Here is a 26,911-nt window from a genome sequence, read left to right on the forward strand (position 1 = left end):
TAGAACTAAATAGAGTTTTTGTTTTTAGGCAAGAGAATCTCAAGATGTGAAATGAATGTGTTGAAGTTTTCAGGTGCATTTTCATTTTTACATCAGTGTTTGCATGTGCGTGTCCCTAGAGAACATTGAGATTTAAAAAGCTAAAACAATGGAATTTCTATTTTAATTGATGTGAGGAAAATTAATCAAACTAATCCCACTATGTTTAAGGAGCTAAACCCAAACCCCTCTTGCATTATAATATGCCACTGACTCCTGAAAATCCTGCCTGTGTGAGACGCAGTGGAGGACAAACTAGGATGCAGCTTGTCCTTGTAGTTAGCGAGAGATATGAAAATGTCATTTCGTATGGTGACTCTTTTGTAACCGTTAGTGTGCTAAAGGAATTAAATCTTAGAATGGTTTCCTATGTACAGAAGTTTAAATTAAAGAAAAGCTATGAAATGGGAAAACATGGTATGTGTAAATTTCTCTATTTATATTAGATAAATCTGTAAGATAGAAAAGTCTAACCTCAGAAGAGTCACTACCAACACTTCTGGGTCCTCTCCAGCGCTGTTACTTCAGCCACCCCCAGTGCACAGTTCTGATCATTCTTGAGCTTCCTGTTGGTGTTTCTTTCTATAAAAACAAGCCATTGTGAATGCATATTTTTGTACGCATGTTTGTCCTTGTAATGAGCGGTCAGACTCCGCACTTTTTGATGTGTGCTGACAGCTTACGCCTCTCCTCTCCCTCTTCCTCTCGTGTCCACACCTGGACAAGCTGAGGAACAAGTCCGGAGGCTCTGTTCTCTGGCACTGGCTTCGGATCCAACCACACAATCCCTGTCTGTGTGCAGAAGTCTTGCCCTGGTCTCAGCCCTGGCAAAGATTTCTTGCTTTGACCAAACTTTAGTCAGGTCCCTGAACCTTGTTGTATGCCTGTCTGTGCACTTCCTTGTAAAATCCAGTTTTAGCAACAACCTTGCAAAGTCAGTTTAACCAGAACCCACACACGAATGTCTGATCACACTTGAGATCTGTTCAGGCTCCTCCTCCTCCTCCACCATCCCTCAGGTGGTGTCTGATCACTCTGGCCTGTCTCTGGTAAGAATCCTGTTAGGTCAGGTTAGCCAGAAACCCCAACACTTGAGTTTCTCTTAGTAATTTTCCATCCCTTTACCCCCACCATGCTGCCTGGCTGTGAAATCCCACTTGCCCATGCTGCATTTAGAGTCGAGCCCAATCTCATTTCTCCCCCGCTGTGAATCACATCACAGTGGTCTCTGCGTATCACAGTGGTTCTGAATAAAATATGCGTTACCATCTTTGACAAATTTCATTGAAGATTTTTTGTTTAAAACCCCAAACCACAATAAAAACCCAGGCCAGGCTCCTTTCCTTGCTCCCTCAAGCCATTTCAGAGCTGCATGTGATTCTGGCCCTGCTCTCCTCAGAGACCTCTATTATGTGAGTCATAAGACTTTTCCTAACTTCTGTGTGTGTGTGGAGGGGGGCACACACCAGCATCAGTCTCTCCATGGGAATCACAGCACTTGCCAGTGAGCAGTCATATTTTGAAAGGAATCTCTTTCTCTGAGTGATAGGTCTCAACAGTGGGCTCAAAATATTCAGTGAACCGTGTTGTAAACAGATGTGCTGTCATCTGGGCTTTGTTCTTCCATTTGAGAGTTGACTTTAACTTAAAGTTACCAGATGCATTACCCTTAACAAGAGAGTGAGCCTGTACAAAGGCCTGGGGGTGGATTGGAGGGGGAGGAGAGAGAACAGGCTCAGTTAGAGGGACCAGAGGTCAGAGTGTGAGAGAGGAGTTGGAGAAGGGGCCAGAGCAGTCAGTAGCAGCACAGCAGCCAGGTCAAGGCCCTGTGCACCATGTCTGGGAGTCAGGATCTTCTAATAGCAGTCAGTGGGGGAGCCCCACTTCTGCTTGGATCTCTGGGGGACAAGAAGACAATGTCTTACCACATCTTTCTGTCCACAGCTACCAGACCCTGGTCAGGGAGCGGGAAGCGCTGATGCAGAAGTACCTGCACCTGCTGCAGATCGTGGAGACGAGAAGACAGTGGCCAAGCAGCTACGGCAGCAGATCGAGGATGGGGAGATCAATATCGAGCAGCTGAAGGCAGAGGTGACTGCTGGCTAGGGGTGCAGAGGAGGCTGGCCGGGGGGCCCAGGGCACAGGCCCAACACCTCACACTCCAGGCTCCTGTAGGACCAGGGGGCACATGACGGGCAGGGGAAGCAACTTCCAGTCACAGCTAGGCCAGCCTCGAAACTTAAATTTAGTGATGCTGGCAGAGTGGGAAGGGCCTTAGTCAGATCTGAGTTCAGATCCTACCTCTGCCACTTGACAGTTGCAACCTGGAGTACATCCCCCCATCCTCTGTGCCTCCATTCTTTCAACTATAAAACACCATTTTTATACTTGCCTGACAAAGTTGTGAGAATTGAGTGAGGTTATTTACAGGCGAGTTTTTAGTTACTTTTCTGATGACCACATTGACTAAGCATTCCCACATTATCAGCTGGAGTCCAGGGACACAGAGTCCCGGGTAGGTCGTCATAGTGTGGGATCCTGGCTCAGTTCCAAGCATTCGTTCCCTCTGCCTGTTGTAAGAGCTCCTACAGGGGCTTACCGGGCATGAGTCTGGAGGCCACGCTGCTCCTAGGTTAAGCCTTGTAGAAATTCACTACTCAAACTGTGGTCCATGAAGCAAGAGCATGTTAGAAATGCAGAATCTCAGGCCCTGCCCAGACCTCCAGAATCAGAATCTGCACTTTCACAACATCCCAGTCGATTGCCATTTACATTAAAGCTTGGGAGGCGCTGGCTCTCTGTCCCTTAGATGCCCATCACCAGCTGTCTACCCCAGCACCGAATGATCTGATTGCCTCTCCCCCCTCATCTCACCATGCTCACCAGATGCTCAGAGCCATTTGGCCACATCACACGAGGACCGTGGACTCTGAGCTGAGGATGGGAAAATGGAAACATAGATTCTATGGAGGGTCGGATGCATGATTTGTAGGGCCTGATCCAAGGGAAAAATGCAAGGCCCTGGGTGGAGTCAGGGAAATCAACCTCCCCTTCTCACAGCCCACCAACCCACCCATGGCAGACAGGCGACCCCCCAATATCAACCTCCAACCTCCTCTAACCTCTGTGCCATGATACACTTGGTACCTAGATGAGGGGTTGGGCAAGATGCCCGTGTTGAGTCACCCACCTAGTGCCAGACACTGTCTACTCACCCTGCCCTGAGACACCATCGGGTGTGCACTGCACTCACCCTTTCTGCACCTACCCCAAGGCCCCTGCAGAGGGTGGAGGGTGACTCACAGTGGGAGGTGTGTCTTCCTGGCTGACTGAACCCATTTGCTCCCAGACAGAGGGTAGACAAGGTCATGGGTTCTGGGGTGCTGGCGTGTGGGGAGCGAGCAGCTGAGAAACCATCCCAGGGAGGCAGCAGGAGGCAGTAACATGTGAGGGCTGAGGCTCCACGCCCCTGGGGTGTGCTCCATTGTTCCATCAGATGTTCCATCAGATGTTCCTCATGAAACACAAATTCAAAGAGAAATGATTAAGAACTTCAGGGTGGCAACTGCAGAACTTGAAGCCCCAAGCATGGGGCCTTCTGAGCATAGAACCCCATCACACACCCTTGAAGCCAGCTCTGCCTGGAATGTTCAAAGATCTGAAGTTTCCAATTCCACCTTATGGTGCCGCTGCCAAGCTCTGAACTAATGGTCACATCAGCTTGGAACTTGAGCTTGAACAAAAGTTTAAGATTCCACACACCTCCTCTACCCTGCACCAGGCACTGTCAGACAAGCTTCCTTAGTCAGTCCCCATAGCCATCTTCATAGGATCAAAAGACGAAGCAGGTTCAGAGAACTCAAGTCACCTGCCCAAGCTCACACAGCTGGGAGGTTGCAGAGCCAGGACTAGAACCCAGGTCTGAGTGTCTACTTGCCAGTCTTGCCACTCGTAGCCTCTTCTCACATGGCTCCTGGGATGAGGGCTTGTCCCATGTCTAAACCATCTGGTTCATTCTGAGATCTATCCTAGCCCTACACATATCCCTGAAGCCAAGTTGAGTCCTTGTTAGGGACCAGGGAATAGGTCTAGGGACCAGCACCAGATTAGTGGCTTCATGATCAAGGGTGTCATTCACTCATTCACTCGTTCACTAACTGCCTAAGATCAGCTGACCACTGCCTCATCCTCTTCCCCAGGCTCCTCTTCCCTCATCACTCAGAGCTCCAGCCAGTGTCCCTGGTCATGAGCTGTGCACCTCTAGGCCTTTGCACATGCTGGGGCTTCTGTTTGGAGTGCTCCTGCCACCCCCACGCTTTCTTGCCTGGTGGAATCCTACCAAGCTCGAATGCCTCCTCCTGGGGACTCCCATCACAGAATGTGCTCCATGCCCCCTGCTCCCTCGGCTTTCCCACCCTCAGCATGCCACGTCAGAGCCAGGTCCTTGGGTGTCTGTCCCCCACCCAGCCTGGTGGGACCTCCTTGAAGGCAGGAGTGTCCTTTATCACTGTGTCCCTTCTGCCTCGCACATAGTAGGTACTCTGTAGGGGCTTGATGAATGAATGGACATCAGGCTCTGTGGTAGGCAGTAAAGAGATGGAAGTTTCTACCCTTAAGGTCTGATTGTGGTAAAGTGTGACTGGCACCATAATAGAGCTTTCGGTGTGAACCCAGGTAGAAAATGAGTCACTTTATGTCCAAAGAGGGTGCGGGTTCATGTCGCATATGACCTTGAAAGGTTTCGGGGGTTGATAGGCCAGAGAAGGGGTGGGTGCAAAGGGCAGGGCCCTCTCTGGTGCTGGAGAGCACCAAACTGGTCAGTTTTGAGTGAAAGTGTATGTGTGTGTGTGTGTGTCAGTGTGGCAGCAGAGGCCTTTTTGGTGGGAATTTGGAACAACGTTTCCAACTGAATACATTACTATCCAGGGCAAACAATTTCTTCAAAGAAGACTTTAAAAGATCAGCTTGGTAAAGCTTTCAGGCTGTAGTCTCTCCTTTTCTCTCTCTCTCTCTCACACACACACACACACACACATCCTGCAGGGCAGAGGGCACCTGTGTGCTCTGGAGGGGCTCCAGGAAGGTGAAACAGAGCCCATTTCCCAGGAAGTAGGCCATCAGGTAGGCAGGAGGCGCCAAGGAGCCAAGTAAGTGATGAGTGACGCCCATGTCAAAGACAGAGGGTCTTAGAACGTCAGAGCTGGGAGGGATCTGATAACTCTGAGGTCCACAGAAGAGGAAGGGACTTATCCAAGGTCACTCCAAGGTCATTTCCAGCGCTGGAATCCAGGTTTAACCTTGGGTCTCCTGGCTGTAGATCCTTGACCTGTACCTGCCCCACAACTGATTCCTTCCTTGCTGGGGAGATGGGCCATATAAAAGGTGCATGTTCAGGAACCACTGTGTCACCTGGATGGCCAAGCTCTCATGGTCCACCTGATAGCCAGAAAAATTCCTCAAACCCCATCCCACATATTCCTGAGGATTTTCAGGGTCTTCCATTTTCCTGGCCACGTCTGGTTTCCAATTCTGCTCTCCTGACTTCTTGTATCACTTCTCACAGTGGCTGTCTTCACTCAGTCTTGACTGCTCCTTGCCCCCGTGTGGTCACTCCACGTGTCCATCAGGTGGAGCTAGATTCTGCTGCAGTTACAAACAGCCTCCAAATCTCAGTGGCTTAAAACAACAAAGATTGCTTTCTCTCTCACACTGTGTGTCCACTGTGTGTTCTGCTCCACAACATTCTCACTCAGAGACAGGGACCGAGTCTGATGGGGCTCCACCATCAGGAAATTCACCAGTCCCATGGCAGGGGAAGGATCATGGCAAATCGTGCCTGACAGCTCTGCTCACGTTTCATTGGACAAAGTGAGTCACATGACCACACCCGGACTTCAGGGGCCTGGGCTGTACAGTCCTGCCTTGTCCCAGGAGGAGAACCAGAGTATCCAGGAAAGCCCTAATGACACCCAACTGGCTCCCACTTCAGTCCCCAAGCCCCTGACACCAGCCAAGTATGGACCAGACTTTCTGAATGGTTTAGATACAGTCGAGGGGTTTTCCAGTACTGAAACAGAAAACAGCTTAAATGTGAATAGAAGACATACTTGCCCTCCTGTCACTCAGCCTTTCCTGCTACAGGGATTTCTTGCTGACCTCCTCTCCTCACACTGGCCTCTCTCCACACGCTCCCAACTGCCATTTTGTTGGTGGTGGGGGTGTTCATAATCCCTTTATCTGCCAAGACCCTCGTCCCCGTCCAGTGATGTGCTGGAGCTGGCTCATACCAACTTGCAAGTCAGCTGTGAAATTTTCAAGAATCTTGCAAGCTTGTTATTCACCCTTCGGTAGCTTAAAATGGGCCAAGGTAGGAATGTTGACACCATGGAAATCGGCTGGTGCTACCAGTCAGAGTTTTTATTTGAGAGAGCTGGTGGTTAATCATTTAACAATATACGATTGTCTATACCTTTTTTCAGGACCAGCTAAATACTTTGCTGGGCCCAGTGCAAAATGAAAGTGCAGGGCTCTTAAGAATTTCAAGGCAGCAACAGCGGAGCTTTAAACCAGGCATTAGGCCCTTCTAAGCGGGCTGTTCACAGGTCACACTTCGAGGACATCGGCCCTGTCTCTACTCCCTCTATATTCTCCAGCCCTGGAGCCCCCACCCATAGCCATCTCTCCCTAGAGGTAATGGGAGATGACACCCAAACAAAAGTCTGCACAAAATTTATTAAGCAAAGCTATCCAGCTCTGCTCAGTCTCTTCTCTCCCACCTAACAGGCCTCTTGGACCTCATCTTTTGTAACCAGAAAGCTCCAAGGACCATCTAAAACAAAGGGAGCATCCTCCTCTGAGAAGAATCCTCCCCTCCTCTAGAATCTTCAGTTTGGCACCATTTCATTGTTTTAATAGCTATTTTTCTCCCATTTATGATTGGAAGTAAGTTGGGATGGCTCAAGCAACCCTAGAGGGCAGGGTAGGAGTTTAGAGATGGTCGTGGTATTTTCCTGGCTTGGAAGCACTCAGAATCCTGGAAGGCTGACTCTGCAAGAAACTGCAGAGATCTTTAGTTCAGGGTTTAAGGTAAAACTGTAGCCAAGGAATCAGGTTTGCAAACCAACTTTGTCATGGAGAGGGCCGCCTTGACCCCTCCCCAGTCAGCCCCTCTGTAGGGCCCACTCTGTGCCTTGAGTCCTGTTTCCCATGTTCCTCCTGCCATCCCCACCCCTGCTGCCCTGCATTCAACACCCTGTCGTACTCTGCATCTTTGTTCACATCATCCCTTCTGCTCCAATTCCTTCCATTCTATAACACACCTGCTGGGCTCCTTTTTGTGTGTGTGAGGAAGATCAGCCCTAAACAAATATCCACGCCAATCCTCCTCTTTTTGCTGAGGAAGACTGGCCCTGGGCTAACATCTGTGCCCATTTTCCTCCACTTTTATATGGGATGCCACCACAGCATAGCCTGACGAGCGGTGCATGGGTGCAGGCCCGGGATGCGAACCCCAGGCCGCCAGCAGCAGAGCGTGTGCACTTAACCGCTACACCACAGGGCCAGCCCAATTGGGCTCCTTTTTTGTCCTGCTAAACCTCTGGGTAGCGCTTGTGGCTTCCATGGTGAGACCCTCCCACTGCAGTAGGTGTGCACCTCTGGTCTGGCCTCACCTTGTTGGAGTATAAGTTACCTCTGTGGGTATCTGACCCCCTTCTTAGGCTGGAAGCTCCTCCAGGGAAGGGATCTGACTTATCCACCTCTGGCTGTGTCTCACCTGTGTGCAGCATGGTGCCCACCACAGAGACTCCATCAGGACATGCTGACAGGATTGGCACAAAGGGAGACAGAGATAGGCATCTCTTAGGCTTGGAACAGGTCAGAGGGAATGGAGAATGAAGGAGAGAGAACTGAGTTGTGTGGCAGCTGTTTGAAAAGAAAGAAGTACAGAGATCTTTAGCAAAACCTTGACTGCTAACAAAAGAGAGAAAACCATGGACTAATTCCTCCATCAATGACTGCACTGACTAAATGTATTCTGGATAAAAGACACTGTCTCCAGACAGGGGAGTGGGTTGGGGCAGGAGCCAACAACCAGTGCCCCTAAGGGGTGTGGCAAACGAGGGTTCGACTGTGATGGGCCAAGAAGGCCAGACTGTGGGGCAGCAAGTGGGCAGGGCTCAGCTGAGATGCCAGGCATTGAGCCAGGTTGGGCAGCCAGAGCTAGACTCTAGCCGGCGAGTTGGGGTATAAGCCAAAGTCCCAACTCTCCATGGCCATCGTTGACAAAGGTCAACTGAGCAGGCTTGGATGTTAGCCAAGCCAACCCAGATCCAAAGCAAATGCATCCCCAGAAGGGACCTGCAGGGTAAGGGAAAGGCAGCCTCTGCGAGGTCAGTGGGGCTGGGGCTCCTGCCGCCAACCTGACACTGGCTCGTAGCAGGGGTGGGCCGTGTCCCAAGGCTTCTGCAGGGTCCCCAGGCTCACAGCTCTCCAGAGCTTTGCCCACCTGGCCCGATCCTTAAATTAGGCTCCCAGACTGCCAGTGCTGCCTGTGCAGGGAGCAGAGAGCCTGACCTGACTGCATCTGGTTTTTGCTCTGGTCCCTGGGGAGTAGGTGTCCTGTAGATGTCTCTGAGAAGAGCGCCATCAGTTTAACATACAGACTACATTTACACACACACACACACACACACACCCTGCCATCCTAAAGAGAAAAGAATACCACGTGCAAATCCCAGAACTGGCCAAGAGAGCAGACTGGGATGGGGGTGCTGACATGAGGGCAGTGAGGGTGCTGACTGGGCATCCACGAGTCTCTGAGCTCTCCACAAGCGTGTGTGTGTGAGTCCCTTAGCTCTTTAGAGTTCAGATCCAAGAACAGCCATTATTTCATGTGCCAAGGTTCTCAGAGAATTGAAAAAATAGAAAAGCCTGCATCAGCCCTGAATATTTCTCCATTAGATATTTTCAGCAGCTCTTCAAGCACAGGCCGGGATAGTTTTAGCAACCCAGAAGTGGAGAGCGGGTAACTGTCCCATTTTGCTTTCAAAGTGCTCCATTCGCTCAATTGTCAGAGCCCATTCATCCTGCGGTTCAGCAAGTGGTCTTGAGGGAACAAAGCCACGTACCCTGAAAAGGGAGGTGAGCTGGCTCTGTGGCATGTTTGTGATTTCCTGAGCTACTATCTTTGGACATCTGCCACACAGCTCAGGGATGTCTCTGCGCCCACTCAGCACCTTCCACCCCCTGCTCTTATTGTACTGAGACCCCAGGGTGGGGGTTTGCCCTCAGGGCACAAACTGCTGGGAGAGGGCACAGCCCCCCGTGACAGCTCCCCAAGGAGGACAACACCAGGGGCCTCCAACAGCCAAAGTGCTGGGTCATCACACAGAGATGGAGCAGAGAGCACACATGGAGAATGGGACCAGGGAGGGGCATCTGATGTGGCAGAGAAAGACAGAGACCACTGCAGGGAGAGGGGGACAGGCTTCTAGGCTGGGGCTGCCCTGACTCCCAGGGGGGTTCAGTCTTTCTCTCTGAGCCTGTTTGCCTGTCCACAAATGGGGTGTACGACAAAGTCCCTTTGGCTTCCATTCTGTCATTCAGCTCAAATCCCAGACACATTGGGGAGGTTCCCAGGTCTCCAGGGTGGTAGGAGCTGAGGGTGTTGAGCAGGGGCAGAGGAGGAACAGTTGGGAGGGGAGGGGGCTGCAGGAAGTAGCAGAAGTCTCTCTGGCATCCTTACAGCTCACCCTGGAGAGGAGACTCAGGCTGTGTTCTGGAGCTGGCTGGCTGGGTAGCATGGGCAGGGAAGAGGGTGCTGGGAGGGGAGCCACGGCAAATGTGGCTGCCAGGATGCTCAGAGACCCATTACCCAGCCTGGTGCTAAGCTGTCAGTGAGAAGGCATGTTCCCCAGGACTCTTTAGGTGGTGACAGGGCAGGTGCTTGGGAGAATCTGGGTGTTTTTGCTTTTCTAAGTGTTCCCCCAAACAGGGGTGGTGGAGAGCTAGCATTTACTAAGCACCTACTCTGCACCAAGCCCTCAAATTTTCCCATTACATACAGGGGTGACCTCATTTCACCTTCATATTTTACGGGAAAGACCTGAGGTTCAGAGATGTTAGGCATCTTGCTGGAGGTCACACAGCTGAGAAGCAGCATAAGGCGGATTTGAGCCTGCTCTGCGTGGGTCTCAAGCCCTAGCTCTTTTCACATCATCAGTGGCATTTCCTCTGAATTCTCCAGAGCCCTGAGTTCCTCTAAGATCCCTTAGGGTTACCCCAGCAGGTGTGCACTGAGGGTGCCAGGAGGGCTGGCAACAAGAGCAGCTGCCATCCTCTGCCAGCTTCTGGGGCGTGTGACCCATGTTTACAAAAGTCTGTGTTTGGTTTAGTGGTCTGCTGTCACCATCTTGAAATTTTGTCATTTTTTAAAGAAGGGGTCCTGCATATTTTCTCTGCACTGGGCCTCACAAGTTACATAGTCCGTCCCGCTGATGGGGTTTTCACATAAGGTGTCACTTGAGAAAGGTGTTTGCTGTTAGAGTCCCACCGGTGGTGGCAGCCCCTGCCCTCTCCCTGGTCCCCTCAGCTCTGCTGGACTTGTGGTCGGGGGCAAATTGGAGGGGCAGGAACTCCGTGGCCGGAGCTTACCCTGTGGCTCCTCTGTCAGTGAGGCCATCGTGGGTTTGCACTAGATCTCACCAAGGCCTGAAGGCCTGCATCTCCAGCTGGCCCACTGGGGCCTGGGTGAGCAGGCAGCCCTGGCAGAGGTCCCCAGCCCCTCCTGCCCCTGCCTCCACCTGAGAAGTCCCTCTCCAGGGCCCACTCCTCCAGGCTGGCGGCACTTCCATCCTCCCAGAGTGTAACAGTGGCCCCTTAAAAACCCGCAGAATCCCTCAGAGGGAGCAGAAGAGGAAAGACAAGTTGGCAAAAGCTGTTTTTCTAGGAGGAAGAGATATATTTTTAGTTTCTTATCTACTTTTCCCTTTTAAAAATAATATATATGAACCCATTTGAGAAAATTTGACAATCTAGAGAAGCAGAAAATGTTAAAAGCTGTATCAACCATAGTTCTGTTTCCCAAAGATAACCACTGTAAACACTTTGTTGTGTTTTCTTCAAATTTTTTTCTATGCACAGATCTTGGGTTTTTTCCCCCCGTTTTATTTACATAATGTCACACATATGAATATTGAATTTGAATCGTAATGTGTTTTTTTTTTTTACTTAAGATTGTAGCACAATTGTTTTCTCATGCTGAAAGTATGCTTTTTGATGGCTGTATGATGCTCCAGTACCTGTGAGCATGCCATCATCCATGCAGTGATCTCCCATCCTTGGCTCTTAAAGTTGTTGCAACTTTTTGTTACTAGAAACACTCATCTCTGCATCTGAAAAGTTCATATGAGAGAGCGTCTCCTTGGGACAGGTTTCCAAAAGTAGAATGACTGAAACAATGGGTAGAAGCACGGTCAAGGCTCCCACTCCGTCCACCCTGCGTCACTGCTCTCCGAGCTGGCTGCACCGCCCTGACGGCCCCGAGGGCTGCACAGCAGGACCCCTGCATCACGCCTCTCCCACACTGAGTGTGACATTTTGTTGTTCACTTCCCTAAGTCGGAGAGACCCGCTTTTCCCCAAGGTCACAATGGGAAGCGGCCCTAGAAAGACGAGGTCTGCACTTCCTGTAGTTGCGTGGTTGAAGGTGCCGTCCCTTGGGTAGTGGAATGCCCTGTGTAAGCTCCCACTTAGAGTTTATCGCAAAGGAGGCATCTGTTTCTTTTTCAATGGAGTTTATAAGCAGAGGTTTTAGTGGACCCATCCCTGCTAATCAAGTACTGAAGGGCAGGTTTGGGGAGATTGGCTGGGCTTTCAGGTGTTGGAAGGCAGGATACTGTGTTTCCAAGAGGTTGGGACAGAGCGGGCCAGCAGCAGACCCAAGTTGCTGAACCTGGGGAGGCATGGAAGGACAGGGACACATGGATAAATGGACAGACAGCTGAAGGGACGAGACTCGGGAGGGCATGTCATGTGGGGGAAGCACTGGAATGGGGGACTCAGGAGACCTGGTTCCAAGCCAGCTACTGACTCACCTTATGACCTCGGATGGGTCACTTCTGTCACTGGCAGGGCACTCTGGGAGGGAGGCCTCGTAGGGGAGAAAGGGCCGAGGGGGATGTGGAGCTGCAATTCACTTACCACAGAGACCTCAGCCAACCCCCCCAAAGCTCCAGAGCTGGGTGGCCCTTCAGACCCTTCAGGCGGCGAGGCACACCACAGCACCCACAACAGCCCTCTCCGACCTTCCAATACACAGGACTCAGACTAGTCGGGGCCCCATCTCTATAAAGATCTGTGACTCTGATGTTGTCCTGATGCCTGAGGCCACCTATCTGGCCCTGGATAGGGCAGTGGTGCCAGAGTCATCCCCAAAGGCAAGGGTGTCTCTGGGTGGGAGGTCTGAGCCTGGCCCTGACCTCCGTGGGAGGGGCTGGGTGACCGAAGGCTTGTGGGCATCTCCTGAGCAGACCTATTGGACATCCTGCTGCCCATGGTCAATTTCTATCAGGAGTTGGTCTCCAGCCACCAGTACAGCCTGCAGATCCTGGCCCACTGCAAGCAGAACAGTGACTTTGACAAGCTGCTGAAGCACTATGAGGCCAAACTGACTGCAAGGAGATAGTTCTGGAGACTTTCCTCACTGACCCCATGTTCCAGCTGGCACCTAGCCCTGTCCTTGAGGACGCATGCCTGGGGAGCCTGCTGGGGGGCCATGGCAGTGAGGGCCCAAGCTGGGAGGAAGCCACACCTGGGGGCACCAGGGGGCCATGGCCGGGAGGGCCCAGGCCCTAACAGACCCCAGCTCTGGGCTGCCTGGAGAATGGAGTTAGAGCCAGCCCCTGACCCAGCGGACCACAGGCCTGTCCAGCTCCACAGAGCAGGCAGTGTGGGAAGGCGAGGGGGAGCTCCTGGTCCTGAGCCCACCTCCAGGCCCTTCCTCTTGCCGGCTTAGAGCCTCAAGCTCTGGGCTCTTGGCCCAGACAAGACCCTGGAAGAGCCTCCACGTTAGAGTCTGAGATCAGAAGTGCTGTGTGTGTCCGTCCTCAGCCCTGCTCATGGGAGTGCTGGGAGCTGCGAGTACCATTCTCTGTCCACTTGGTGTCTCTCTCTCCCTCTCTCCATTGTTGCTCTGTCTCTGACTTGCTTCATCACTGTCTCTCTCCTTGCCTTTGTCTCCCTGTCCCTCTGTCCTTCCCCATCCTTGCCTCTGTCCCTGTCCTCCTGCCTCTCCCTGCTGCAGATTCCCAGGCACATTCTGACACTGCACGAGATCCTGGCCCACTTTTCACGAGCACATCGAGCCAACAGCTTGGAGAACGCCAGGGCTAAACTGGGAGGGCTGTCTGGGTGAACCCAGCTCCCAGGTGCCCCCCCCCAGTGGACAGGCCAGGGCTGAGGATGCTCCCCAGTGGGAGTTTGCTGAGTCCCAGATGGTAAAATGTCATGTTCAGGTTATGATCCCAAGGGGTGTGTGTTGGGGGTCTCCCAGCCTGTCCCACCTGGAAGCAGGGACACGGAGCAATCTGAGAAGTTCACAGCTCAAGCCCAGGGGGTACTTTGTGTGATGGTGTGGGTGGTGTGCTGTCCCTGGCACAGATGGGGTTCGAGGAAGGGCCCTGGGCACTCACGTGGGCCCACCTGCCAGGATGGGGATCCGCCAAGGGACTCACAGGCACTCTGCCAACTTCCTCTGTTCTCCAGTGTCAGTGTGTCACAACCTGTGGTATAGGAGCCCCAGAGGGGGTCCTGGGTGACAGGCCTTCAAGTGCCAAAGGCTGCAGTCAACAGCAGGCAGTGTCATGGGTGGACAAGCCCATGACTTGTCCAGTGTCAGAGGCCCCAGCCCTCTGGTCAAGGCCCCTCTGCTGCCCCTCTTTCAGTCCCCAAAGCCCAGGGGGAACCTTCCTCTGCCAGGGCAGAAGCAGAAGGATCAGGGAGGAGGCGCCTACAACAGCCCAGGCAGCAGTTGACGGTGGCCTACACCAGGTGGTGGTATGGAGGTGAGCAGGAGGTTCAGATTCGGGGTGTGTTTTGAAGATGGAACCAACAGGATTTTCTGATGCATTAGATGTGGGGAGAGAGAAGATGGGAGTCAAGAGTGATTTGAGAGTTTTTGGTTGAGCAAGCAGAAGGTTGGAGTTGCTGCTAACCAAGATGGAGAAAGGTGCAGGAGGGGCAGGTGTGGAGGGGAAGTCTTTCTTGCTTCATTGGAGCTTTACTGGGGGCATGTTGAACTTGAGATGGACAACAGTGGTGGAGAGGACAAGAAGGGAGGAGGGCGTTTGGGTCTGGAGTGTAAGGGAGTGAGCCATTCAGGAGCCATCAGGTCGGAGATGGTATTTAAAGTCACAAGACTGGTGAGATCACCAGGGGAGTGAGTTTAGGCAGGAACGAGGTGCGTACCAAGAGCTGAGCCCTGGGGTCTGCACCTTATGGAGGCCAAGAGATGATGAGCAGCCTCATACGCAGTGATGGGCTGCCAGAAGCTGCAAGGGAGTGTGGTTATGCAGCATGTGGGGTCCTGTCCCCAGCCCTGCCAACCACTCAGTGCCCTAAATGTCTTCCCGTGTCCAGCAAAAGGCAGCCAGTAGGGCCATGTCTCCCAGCTGGGCAGTGGGAGGACCAGGCTGGACTAGGGCAGGGCACAGGCCCAGGAGTGGAGGTTCATTCAGGGAGCAGATGGAATCAGAACATGATTGCAGACTAACAGAAACCATTGTGGGGTGGGGACCCCAGTCCTCTCGTGCCCCAAGGAGCCAAATCCTGCACACTTCCCCAAGGAGAAGACTTGGGGCTCCAGCGAGTCTCCTCATCCCTGTGGGATGCCCTGTCCCAGTGCGGGCAGTAGCGAGGAAGGCACATGGGTGCCAAGGCATTTATCCTAAGATCCTGATCCCCTTTCCCAAAGCCTACTCATCCTTTGTTCCACCTGATCACCTGCATCTGGCCTGAACACAACCCTAATGGCACAGAAGTGAATTTTCCTATCGCCCTGACAGCAGCCCTTTCATGCTCCTCTCTCCCCTTGGAGGACTAAGGAAAGCTCCCAGCCTGGCAGGAAGCCATCAGATAACCAACCCTCCCTGGCTGTGCTCAGAAACACTCCTCCCCTGGGGCTGGCTCTCTCCTACCTCTGGCCTTTGTCCCGCTTTTTCTCCTGAATCTCATCTCTTGGGCTCACTGTAACCCAGGTCGTCACTTCCAGTTCCCCCGGGAGCCTGCGGCCCTGGGAACTCCTCCCCAGCTGCGTGGACGGTGTGGCTCTCAGCACAAACCCCAGCCGGGGCTGGCAGCAGTCCTGAGCAGCTGCAGCTGGCACTTGTCTAACAGTGAAACTAGTGTTGCTACTGTGGGATCGCCCCCTTGTTTGTAGCAAATACAGCCCTCCTCAGCAAAATCCCCACCCTCGTCAAAAGAAATGGTTCTGCTTACCTTTGCTAACTTCCAAAAATGAATCCCTATCCAGGGAACTAGCATATCCTTGAAAGGTGCCTTCCTGTGCCCCATCCCTTCCAGAAGAGGGCTAGGGCCTGGGCTGCTGAGAAGAGCATTGCTGGGAGGGAGAGACTGAGGCTTCTAAGCAAGAGACCCCATCTCCATGCCCCAGTCTGATAACCAGAAAACAACGGATAATAATAGTTTTATAATAACACCTTTGCAACCAGTGATACTAGCAACAGTGATCACAGCCCTTTACTCAAGCGCCTGCCGTGTGCTGGGCCTGAGGTCAGCACGTGAAATGCGTTCTCTTCCATCCTCACTCCGACCTTCTACAGGTGAGCAAACTGAGGGTCAGAGGGGCCCAGTAATTTGCTCATCACGCTGAGTTCATTAATTAGAGATCCAGCTCGACCAGTGTCATCTCTCATTGCTGGGAGGGTTAAACTGGACAGTGTCTACTAGAGAACTTCGTAAGCCACGCATATTAACCAGCCCTCTTGGTGATCTGGTCGTGGTTGTAGAATTTGAGGCATCAGCAGACAAATAAGAGGTTTTGTGCTTTTCTTGGAGTAGGTGGGGTACTTTCTCCAGACGCTCCCCCCCACATAATTACTAACCTCTTAAGACTCCTGAAAACCCACCAAGGCTCTTAGCAAAGTTGGAAACTCACAGGCTTCTTTTCCCACTATTGCTATTTTTTTTTTTTTTTGGTAAGGAAGATCAGCCCTGAGCTAACATCCATGCTAATCCTCCTCTTTTTTTTTTCTTTTGCTGAGGAAGACCGGCTCTGAGCTATCATCTATTGCCAATCCTCCTCCTTTCCTTCCCCAAAGCCCCAGTAGATAGTTGTATGTCATAGTTGCACATCCTTCTAGTTGCTGTATGTGGGACGCGTCCTCAGCATGGCTGGAGAAGCGGTGCGTTGGTGAGCACCGGGGATCCGAACCCGGGCCACCGGTAGCGGAGCTTGCACACTTAACCGCTAAGCCACGGGGCCGGCCCCACCACCAATGCTATTTTTAAAAAGCAGTTAAATGGCGCCACCTCCTGGAGGAGGGGTGTTGTGGCAGTCAGAACAGGACAAATAAGAGAGTTGTCCTTCTTTCTAGATTAAGGGGCAAGGTGTGTCTTGCTCCCCCCAAGACGTGCTGGAGCCTACTGGAGTCAGTCTTTCCGTGAGCCAGCTGGATTGTCAGGTGCTCCAAAACTAAGTCATTCCAGGGCCCGAACATTAAGGAAGCAACTGTATAAAGTGCATTGGGGGAGGGGTGGAGACATTAAGTGCAAAGACCCTGAGGCAGGATGGGTGGGTGGAGTTCTATGGATGGAGATAAGCCCAGTAGTGGTGTGGGGGTCAGAGTAATGAAGAAAGGTTGTTTCCTGTACTCCTGTCCTCCCAGTTTTGCCATCTCTGTTCCACGTGGCTCAGACTTTTAAATCAGACCTGCTTTCTAGCTATTAATCTCCATTTACATTTCCAACACCTGTCTCCTTGGGCTATCAAAAGGATGATGGGAGATCATGCCCCTAGAGTGCCCGGCAGAGCGGGCATTCAATATTGATGCTCTCTCCCCCTTTGTGAACACAGGCTCCACCTGAGAACCCTAGGCTTTCTTCCTAGGTCTGGGCAGAGGCCTGGCATTACCTTCTCGCTGAGAGGTGGGGGCAACCTGTCTCTGACATTTTCTCTCTCCACAGGATAATGCACAATGAAGTAAATGAAACAGAGAGCACCCAGGAAAACATAGCCATGGAGGGCATGATTGTCGAAGGCTGTGAGACCCTCCTGGATACCAGCCAGACTTTTGTGAGATGGGACATGGCACCTTGCCTCCTCCCACCCTCATGGTAGGCCCCAGCAGTGGTGGCACTTGGGGACACCACAAGTTGGTTTGGCTACCATGTGCCAGAATCTGCCAGGGTGATTGCGGAGTATTCCAGGGCTGCTGGAGGAATGTGACAGTTGTACGTAGATGTCGGTATCTGCACACATGGATGCAGATATTACTGGTTTTCACAGTTCCTTTCTCTCCAGATGTACACATGATGCTTCCCAGATGCCCTTGATGTGTCTGTGGATGTCATAGTAAACACTGACACGTCCTTTTGGGGAGAGAGGAGTGGAGGATGAAGACAGATACTGATTGGCCCCTGAATCACAAGCATGTTCAGCATCCGAGGGGAAGTCGTGTGGGTCAGTTCCTCTGTCCCTTGCTCATCATCCTTGGCCCCTTGTGGGAAGCTGTGATCACAATGGTTCTCGGGGTAGGAGGTTGCCTTCACCCTCAGCCTCCACTCACCTTGGGAGCGGTGTTTGAGAGGCACAGCCCTGTGAGGGGGCAGCTAGAGGCTGTGACTGAGGGGACTGACTTCCAACTCAGAGACATTAAAGCGGCAAGGAGTTTGAGGGTCACCTCTTCAGATTCCACTTGCTGTGGGACCCTCAGCTTCTGCTTGCATGCCCCCGAGGTGACCTCCACCTCAGATGGGCCTCCTGAGTTCCTTCTATCCAGCCCTGGGACTCTCTGAGCAGATGGAAAGCTCGCCAGCACGTCCTGTGGCCTGTGCAGCTGCCTTTGGCCCCTGCTGCCCTTAGCAAGGGTATCGTTGACTTGGAGTTTTGTCCCGATCCCCTGTGTGTGGCCCCCTGTGCCTTTTCCCTAGGCTGACCCTGTGATCTGCTGAGCCCAGAGCCAGCCTCCCTGTGTCCTGGCTCCCCCTGAGCTGCATTGAGCCCAAGCTGGAAGAGGCCCAAGGAATGACCTTTCCTGGGGTGGGCAGTGTCACCACAGTCCAGGAATCTGCTCCATTACCCTAAGCATAAGCATTTCCTCCCCTCCTGAGGGACTGGGCTGGACATGAAGTCCAGACAAGGGGGCCCAGCAAGGTGCCAGGCAGTGATGGATGTGGGCAGGAGGCAGAGTGGTGGCCTAGAGCAGGTCTGGGGAGATAGAGCGTCAGGGAAGGCTTCCCAAGGAGGCATCACTGGAGTCGAGTCTTGAAGTGTAAGTAGGAGCTCACAGGGTGGATGGGGTGAAGGAAGGGCCTTCCAGGCCAAGGAGCAGCACTCAGGAGCCACAGGTAACTTGCCCTGGAACTAGAGTGGGAGCAGAGAGGGGAGGCGATGGTAAGGAAGGAGAAGTGATCCCAGTGGTATAGCCGCCATTAATGGCTCATTTGTTGAATGATTCAAGTCCTACGTGATAGGAGTTCAGACAAAACTAATCCAGTCTGTTTCTATCTATTCTGTATTTCTCCCAGTACGAACAGTAAGTACAGGAAACTACATATATAAATAATATATGTATATTTTTTGAATAATACAAATCACTATATTGAATAATATAATATATTGAATTAAATAATATAAATATATATTTAATGAATATATAATGAATATGTATAAGTATGTTTATATATATTTGAATTAAATAATATAAATATATATATAGGATTTAAAGGAATATTCAGACATAATAACAGTAATTTACAGAATTGATAAAAGACTTCTACTCTAGATTCAGGCAGCTGAATACATCTCAAGCACAACTAAAATAAAAACAAAATCTAGAGCCAGATCCATCCAGGGAAACCAAAGAACACTAAATACAAAAGAAGATATTCAAAGCCCCACAGAGGAACAGAACACTTACAGAGACTTACATTTAGACCTATGATACATTTCTTAACAATGGAAGGCAAAAGAGAGTTGGAATAAATCTTCCAGGTACAGAGAGAAAAGAACTTTCAGTGTATATCCAATCAAACCATACCTCAAGAACTAGGGTGACTTAAAGATATTTGTATGCAAACATTTACTAAGAGTATTACCACCAACAAATGCTCATTAAGGAACATCTAAAGAACATACTTTAAGGGGGCCAGCCACCTGGTGTAGTGGTTTAAGTTCAGCACGCCCCGCTTCCAAGGCCTGGTTTCTTGGGTTTGGATCCCAAGAGTGGATCTACAACACTCATCAGCCATGCCATGGTGGTGACCCACATACAAAATAGAGGAAGATTGGCACAGATGTTAGCCCAGGGCTAATCTTCCTCAAGGAAAAAACTTAAAAAGTGAAAAAGAATATACTTTAAGAAGAAAGAAACTCATAGAAGAAGAACTGCTAAGAGGTAAAAATGGATCATGAGGATAAAAAAGGGTAAACATCTGAATAAATCATTGAAAGCATGACTTTACCAAACAATAATAATATTGACAATGTATAACTGATGCAGTTAAAAACTAATGACAAGGAAACTTCTGTTTTAGAGGAGACTAGGACAGGAAAGCACTCTTGCTGCAAAACTGGACAAAGCCAGATGAACTATAAATATATTTTTAGAGCATCAGACAACTTCAGAATCAACCAACTAAAATTCCAGAAAGAAGAAAAAGTCTTTTATGTGAGCAAGGATTTTTATCTTTCTTTCACCTGGAGGCATTTTCTGATTCGGGGTGCTTGCCGAGGATCTGGCTTGCTCAGTCAGAGCCTTGGCTAGGGAAAAGAGAAACTAGGCAAACTTGTAGTGATTCTGCAGGACTGGTGTGGCAGAGGAAACCTGAGGGCTTTCACACACACAACTGCTCTTCCTCACAGCACCTGTGCTAAGTTTTGGTTCCGCACAGGAATCTGGGGAACTAGGCCAAAAGCTTCCACAAAACAAAGTGAAACCTCCAGAAGTGGTGGAAGTGGCCTAAGTCAAACATACTGCTAGTCTGACCTTCAGGGAATTTGCCATATTGTGAAGCGATGTAAGGTAGGAGGCTGCAGAGCTGTGCTGAGATGTCTGAAGGGCATAGCTGAATTTTCTGTGGGCTCCCAAACCTGAGGAGACAGAGATCTACCAGACTTAGAACCAGACCCCTGTGCGGGGGAGGGGAGCAGAGCAAACAGGAACAGGGGAAAGTGGAAGGGCTGGGTTTACTAAAAGTGAGACCCAGCCCCAAGTCTGATCAACGTCTGATTGGACTCAGGTGCTCCAACCTCACTCTGTTTCTCAACGAAGGAAAATAATGTCATGTGGAGCCTCTCGAGTTACATTACACAGACCTTCCAAAGACACTGGTGAGAGGCTGGAGAAGGCAAGCCACAGACTGGGAGAAGACCTTTGCAAATTCACATATCTGACAGGACTATAAAGAACTCTCAAAATTCGGCAATAAGAAAATCCAAGTTTAAAATGGGCACAGACTTGGACACTTCACTAAAGACGATACACAGATGGCAAATAAGCACATGAAAAGATGCTCAACGTCGTTAATAGTGAGAAAAATGCACATAAAAACCACATTGACATACCGCTACGTAGCTATTGGAATGACTAGAATTAAAGAGGATGACCATAAGAAGTGTTAGTGAGGATGGAAAGTAACTGGAACACTCTTACATTGCTGGTGGGAACACAAAGTGGTTGGAAAACAGTCCATTATTTATTTATTTATTTTTTGTGAGGAAGATCAACCCTGAGCTAACATCCATGCCAATCCTCCTTTTTTTTTCCCCAAAGCCCCAGTAGATAGTTGTATGTCATAGTTGCACATCTTTATAGTTGCTGTATATGGGACGCGGCCTCAGCATGGCCAGAGAAGCGGTGCATCTGTGCACGCCTGGGATCCGAACCCGGCTCGCCAGTAGCAGAGCGGACGCACTTAACCGCTAAGCCACGGGGCAGGCCCCTGGACAACATTTTTAAAGTGGAGTTTGTTATGCTGCTGTAACAAACTAGCACAAATTTCATGGCTTAAATCTACTTAGAAGGTGTGTTATGTTGATGTCTGTGTGTGTTTAGAGACTTCAAGTCACTGTGGGCTCTGAGTGGTCTGTATGTGTGTGTGAGTTTGTGTGTATGTTCTGAGTATCAGTGTGCATTATCAGGTGTAGTTTACAGTCTGAATGCTGATGGTCATTTGCAAATAGTGTGTATGTGAGTGTGGGTGTGTTGTCAGCATTTCAATGTGTTCAGATGATGTCTGTCATTGTGGGAATGTGTGGAATAAGTATGTTGTTACAGACTAGCATGGGCACCAACACTGTTTGCCTGTTACTAGTTCAACACTCAACACCCCTGAAGAAACATTGAGTCCAGACATTCACAGGCCCCATCAGGCCCACAGAGATCCTACTCAGCTGTTTTCTTCCCATCACAGAAATATGAACAGGTAGCCAAGGACCACTTGATATTTGAAGAATTCCTCTAGCATGAAAAATGGAGCAAGAAACACATACACTGAAGTGAGGGACTAAAGGAGCAGCAAGGAAATCCAGAGATCATAGTGAAACTTCAATTGCATATCTAGTAACATCTTCAAAACAATTAGACATGGGCCGGTCCCATGGCCTAGTGATTAAGTTAAGAGAACTCCACTTCAGCAGCCCAGGTTCAGTTCCTGGGCGTGGACCTACACCACTCATCAGTGGCCAGGCTGTAGTGGCAACTCACATACAAAATAGAGGAAGACTGACACAGATGTTAGCTCAGGGTGAATCCTCAGCAAAGAAAAAAGAAAAAGACAAAACATCCATTAAGTGTATATATATGTATTGATGTTACCACACAATATTGGGGTTCTCTTTCCCAATGCACATTAAAAAAGCCAATTATTCTGGCATCAGCTTTTGGGAAAAGAATTGTAGCTTTATTTTGTGAGATTTATCTGCAAGGAGACAGGACACATGTGTCTGTCTCAGATCTGCCTCCCCGATCCAGGGCTTGGGGCACAATTTATGGGATGAAGGACAGGGTGGTCTGACATGTGGAGGTAGATGATTGGAAGTAAGGAGAAGTGAGGTAATTGATGATCTGCACAAGCAAAGTCAAGCTTTGTGGCTCTTCATCGGATGTGTGTTCAGAAATTGGCAGTGTTATGATGATCTGAGGATGGAGCTTTTAGCTCCTTGATGTAAAAAATGTCATTTATTGAGCATTTGCGCAGGTCTAGTTGATGGGTTGGTGGTCTCAACTGGCCTTAACTGGACTAGGGGTCTCAGTTCCTGAAAGAAAACTCTTAACTACTCTGTTGATAAGAAGGAGTCAGTTGAACTGGTCCTGGAGGGCCCATGGTTATGTTGGTATATGCATATATATGCATATGCATGAGATTACCTGTATGTGTGTTAAACATAGAGTATACACAAAGCCAGGCTCTAGTTAAAGTAGTCAGGACAGATTTTAATCAGTAATATACCACTGCAATAAGGAAGAGGGAACAGGATGAACTGAACTCAATTTGATTTGTACAGAAGTGACTGGGCATTTGAAAGGGAGAATGAGGGAGCAGGCAGAGGGGTGAGCAGGGGCTCAGTAGAGTCAGGGAGGGAAAAGTTACAGGGTTGGTCAGTGCAGTGGGATCTGGCCAGTTGTGTCTGCTGGTTGGAAATGATCAAAGTTTCACTTCTCTCCTCTCACAGAGTCTGGGAGACAGACATCCTGTCCTCAGCTCAAGGAATGGCTCTCAGGACCTTGAGAAATGCACTTCTGGGTTATTGGAGACACATATAGAACTCAAAAGGACAGAGGAAATATTCACCATTGTAAGCACTTTTGGGTAAATGCTCTAAGAAAAGGATGTCAGGGGCCAATGATCGAGTGTTAGCCAGAACAAACAGTCAATTCTTTTGGCTGCCTTGAGCTTTCCCAGGCAGGCACTTTAAGGGGGCAGGGGTCATCCTAAGGAAGTGGATTTGAGCTGTTAGAAACTATGTCAGCGTTTAAGTCTTATAATGTGTGTGCGGGGGGTGAAATGATTTGTGCTGAGAGGCCATAGTTATAATTGGCCAAGATTGAGGCCTAGTCAAGACGGGGGCTCAATGGAGCCTGGCTTGAGTTTGGTCAAGTACAGGATCATATATAGAAATAAGATATGTACATTTTTTGAATAATATAAATCATTATATTGAACAATATAATATATTGAATTTAATATATATTTAATGAATATATATTGAATGTGTATAAATAAGTATGTGTATATATATTTGAATTAAATCATATAAATATATAGAAGAGAGTGATGTCAGCATCATGGCAGAGTGAGCTTCCCCTATTGAACTCTCCTCCTCTAAGACACAAGAAAAAGGACATTCATATTCCAACAGAAGCTATTCACAAATAATATAAATATATATATGATTTAAAGGAATATTCAGACATAATAACAGAAGATTCCAGGGCCAGCCCCATGGCTTAGTGGTTAGGTGCACGCACTCTGCTGCTGATGGGCCAGGTTTGGATCCTGGGAACGCACCAATGCACCCCTTCTCTGGCCATGCTGAGGCAGCGTCCCACATACAGCAACTAGAAAGATGTGCAACTATGACATACAACTATCTACTGGGGCTTTGGGGGAAAAAAAAAAAAAGGAGGATTGGCAATAGATGTTAGCTCAGAGCCGGTCTTCCTCAGCAAAAAGAGGAAGATTAGCATGGATGTTAGCTCAGGGCTGATCTTCCTCACACACACACACACACAAAAAAAGAAATTTCCAGAATTGATAAAAGACTTCTACTCTAGATTCAGGCAGCTGAACACATCTCAAGCACAATTAAAACAAAAAAATCTAGAGTCAGATCCATCCAGGGAAACCAAAGAACACCAAATACAAAAGAAGATATTCAAAGCCCCACAGAGGGACAGAACACTTACAGAGACTGACATTTAGACCTATGATACATTTCTTAACAATGGAAGGCAAGAGAGAGTTGGATTAAATCTTCAAGGTACAGAGAGAAAATAACTTTCAGCATATACCCAATCAAACCATATCTCAAGAACTGGGGTGAATTAAAGATATGTTTATGCAAACATTTACTAAGAGTATTACCACCAACAAATGCTCATTAAGGAACTTCTAATGAATGTACTTTAAGGGGGCCAGCCACCTGGTGTAGAGGTTTAAGTTCAGCACGCTCCGCTTCCAAGGCCTGGGTTCATGGGTTCAGATCCTAGGCGTGGACCTACACCACACATCAGCCATGCCACGGTGGTGACACACATCAAAATAGAGGCAGATTGGCACAGATGTTAGCACAGAGCTAATATTACTCAAGGAAAAAAATTAAAAAGTAAAATGAATGTACTTTAACAAAAAATTGATAGATGTGCTAAGATGTAAAAATGGATCATGAGGATAAAAAAGGGTAAACATCTGAATAAATCATTGAAAGCATGACTTTACCAAACAATAATAATATTGACAATGTATAACTGATGGAGTTAAAAACTAATGACAAGGGAACTTCTGTTTTAGAGGAGACTAGGACAGGAAAGCACTCTTGCTGCAAAACTGGACAAAGCCAGATAAATTATAGATATATTTTTAGAGCATCAGAGAGCTTCAGAATCAACCAACTAAAATTCCAGAGAGAAGAAAACCACTTTTATGTGAGCAAGGATTTTTATCTTTCTTTCTCCTGCAGGTGTTTTCTGATTCTGGGTGCTTGCCGAGGATCTGGCTTGCTCAGTCAGAGTCTCGGCTAGGAAAAAGAGAAACTAGCCATACTTGTAGTGATTCTGCAGGACTGGTGTGGCAGAGGAAACCTGAGGGCTTTCAGACACACAACTGCTCTTCCTCGCAGCACCTGTTCTAAGTTCCACAAAGCAAAGTGAAACCTCCAGAAGTGGTGGAAGTGGCCTAAGTCAAATATACTGCTAGACTGACCTTCAGGGAATTTGCCATATTGTGAAGCGATGTAAGGTAGGAGGCTGCAGAGCTGTGCTGAGATGTCTGAAGGGCGTAGCTAACTTTTCTGTGGGCTCCCAAACCTGAGGAGACAGAGATCTACCAGACTTAGAACCAGACCCCTGTGCGGGGGAGGGGAGCACAGCAAATAGAAACAGGGGGAAAGTGGAAGGGCTGGGTTTACTAAAAGTGAGACCCAGCCCCAAATCTGATCAACATCTGATTGGTCTCAGGTGATCCAACCTCACTCTGTTTCCCAAGGAAGCAAGAAAATGTCATGTGGAGCCTCTCGAGTTACATTACACAGACCTTCCAAAGACACTGGTGAGAGGATGGAGAAGGCAAGCCACAGACTGGGAGAAGGCTTTTGCAAATCACATATCTGACAGGACAATAAAAAACTCTCAAAACTCAGCAATAAGATAATCCAAGTTTAAAATGGGCACAGGGCCGGCCCCGTGGCTTAGCGGTTAAGTGCGCGCGCTCCGCTGCTGGCGGCCCGGGTTCGGATCCCAGGCGCGCACCGACGCACCGCTTCTCCGGCCATGCTGAGGCCGTCTCCCACATACAGCAACTAGAAGGATGTGCAGTTATGACATACAACTATCTACTGGGGCTTTGGGGGGAAAAAATAAAATAAAATAAATAAAATCTTTAAAATGGACACAGATTTGGGCACTTCACTAAAGAAGATACACAGATGGCAAATAAGCACATGAAAAATGCTCGACGTCATTAATCATGAGAAAAATGCACATAAAAACCACATTGACATACTGCTACGTACCTATTAGAATGACTAGAATTAAAGAGGTTGACCATACCAAATGCTAATGAGGATGGAAAGTAACTGGAACACTCCTACGTTGCTGGTGGGAACACAAAATGGTCCAGCCTCTTTGGAAAACAGTTTTAAAGTGGAGTTTGTTATTCTGCTGTAACCAATTAGCACAAATTTCATGGCTTAAAAACAACTCAGATTTATTGTTTTCCAGTTCTGTAGGTTAACAGTCTGACACGGGTCTCCTTGGGCTAAAATCAAGGTGTTGGCAGAGCTAGGTTCTTTTTGGGGGACTCTATAGTTTAATCCATTTCCTAGCCTTTTCAAGCTTCTAGAGACCACCACATTCCTTAGGCTGTGGCCCCCCTCCTCCACCCTCAAAACCAGGAACTCTGCATCTCTCTGGGCCTGCTCCCCTTGTTGCATCTTTTTCTACTCTGCTGCTTCTCTTTCCCTTTTAAGGGCCTTTGTGATGCACTGGGCCCACCTAGATAATCCAGGATAATCGCCCTGTTTTAAAGTCAGTTGATTAGCAACCTTAATTCCATCTGTAAACTTAATCCACCTTTGGCAAGTAAACTAATGTATTTCCAGGTTCCAGGGATTAGGACATCATTGTGGGCCATGACTTTGCTACACAAACAGTTTTTAAAATAAAGTTAAACATACACATACCATGTGACCCAGCAATTCCACTTCTAGGTGCTTACCCAAGAGAAGAAGACTTATGTTCACACAAAAACTTGTTTGCAAAGATTTATAGCAGCTTTATTCATAGTCAAAAAAGACAAAACTGAAAATAACTCAAATGTCCTTCAATGGGTGGATGGATAAACTGTGGTACATTCATACAATGGATACTACATTCAGCAATAAAACAGAAGGAACTGCTGATACAGTCAACAACATG

General features: G+C 49.1%; 1 protein-coding gene across 2 annotated transcripts in view; it reads right to left on the minus strand.

The window, feature by feature from the left end:
* LOC101403991 (ral guanine nucleotide dissociation stimulator-like) overlaps nt 1–26,911 on the minus strand; it is a 64,420-nt gene that overhangs the window by 33,654 nt on the left and 3,855 nt on the right. For both annotated transcript variants that reach the window (XR_015551360.1, XR_015551359.1), the window contains exons 2-3: nt 7,710–18,639; nt 514–621 (exon numbers count right to left, since the gene is read on the minus strand). The gene's annotated coding sequence lies outside the window, so the exon portion shown is untranslated. The remainder of the gene's footprint in view (nt 1–513; nt 622–7,709; nt 18,640–26,911) is intronic.

Source organism: Ceratotherium simum, unplaced genomic scaffold, assembly GCF_057802395.1.
Source record: "Ceratotherium simum simum isolate JZ-2026a unplaced genomic scaffold, ASM5780239v1 HiC_scaffold_44, whole genome shotgun sequence".
Classification (NCBI taxonomy): Eukaryota; Metazoa; Chordata; class Mammalia; order Perissodactyla; family Rhinocerotidae; genus Ceratotherium; species Ceratotherium simum.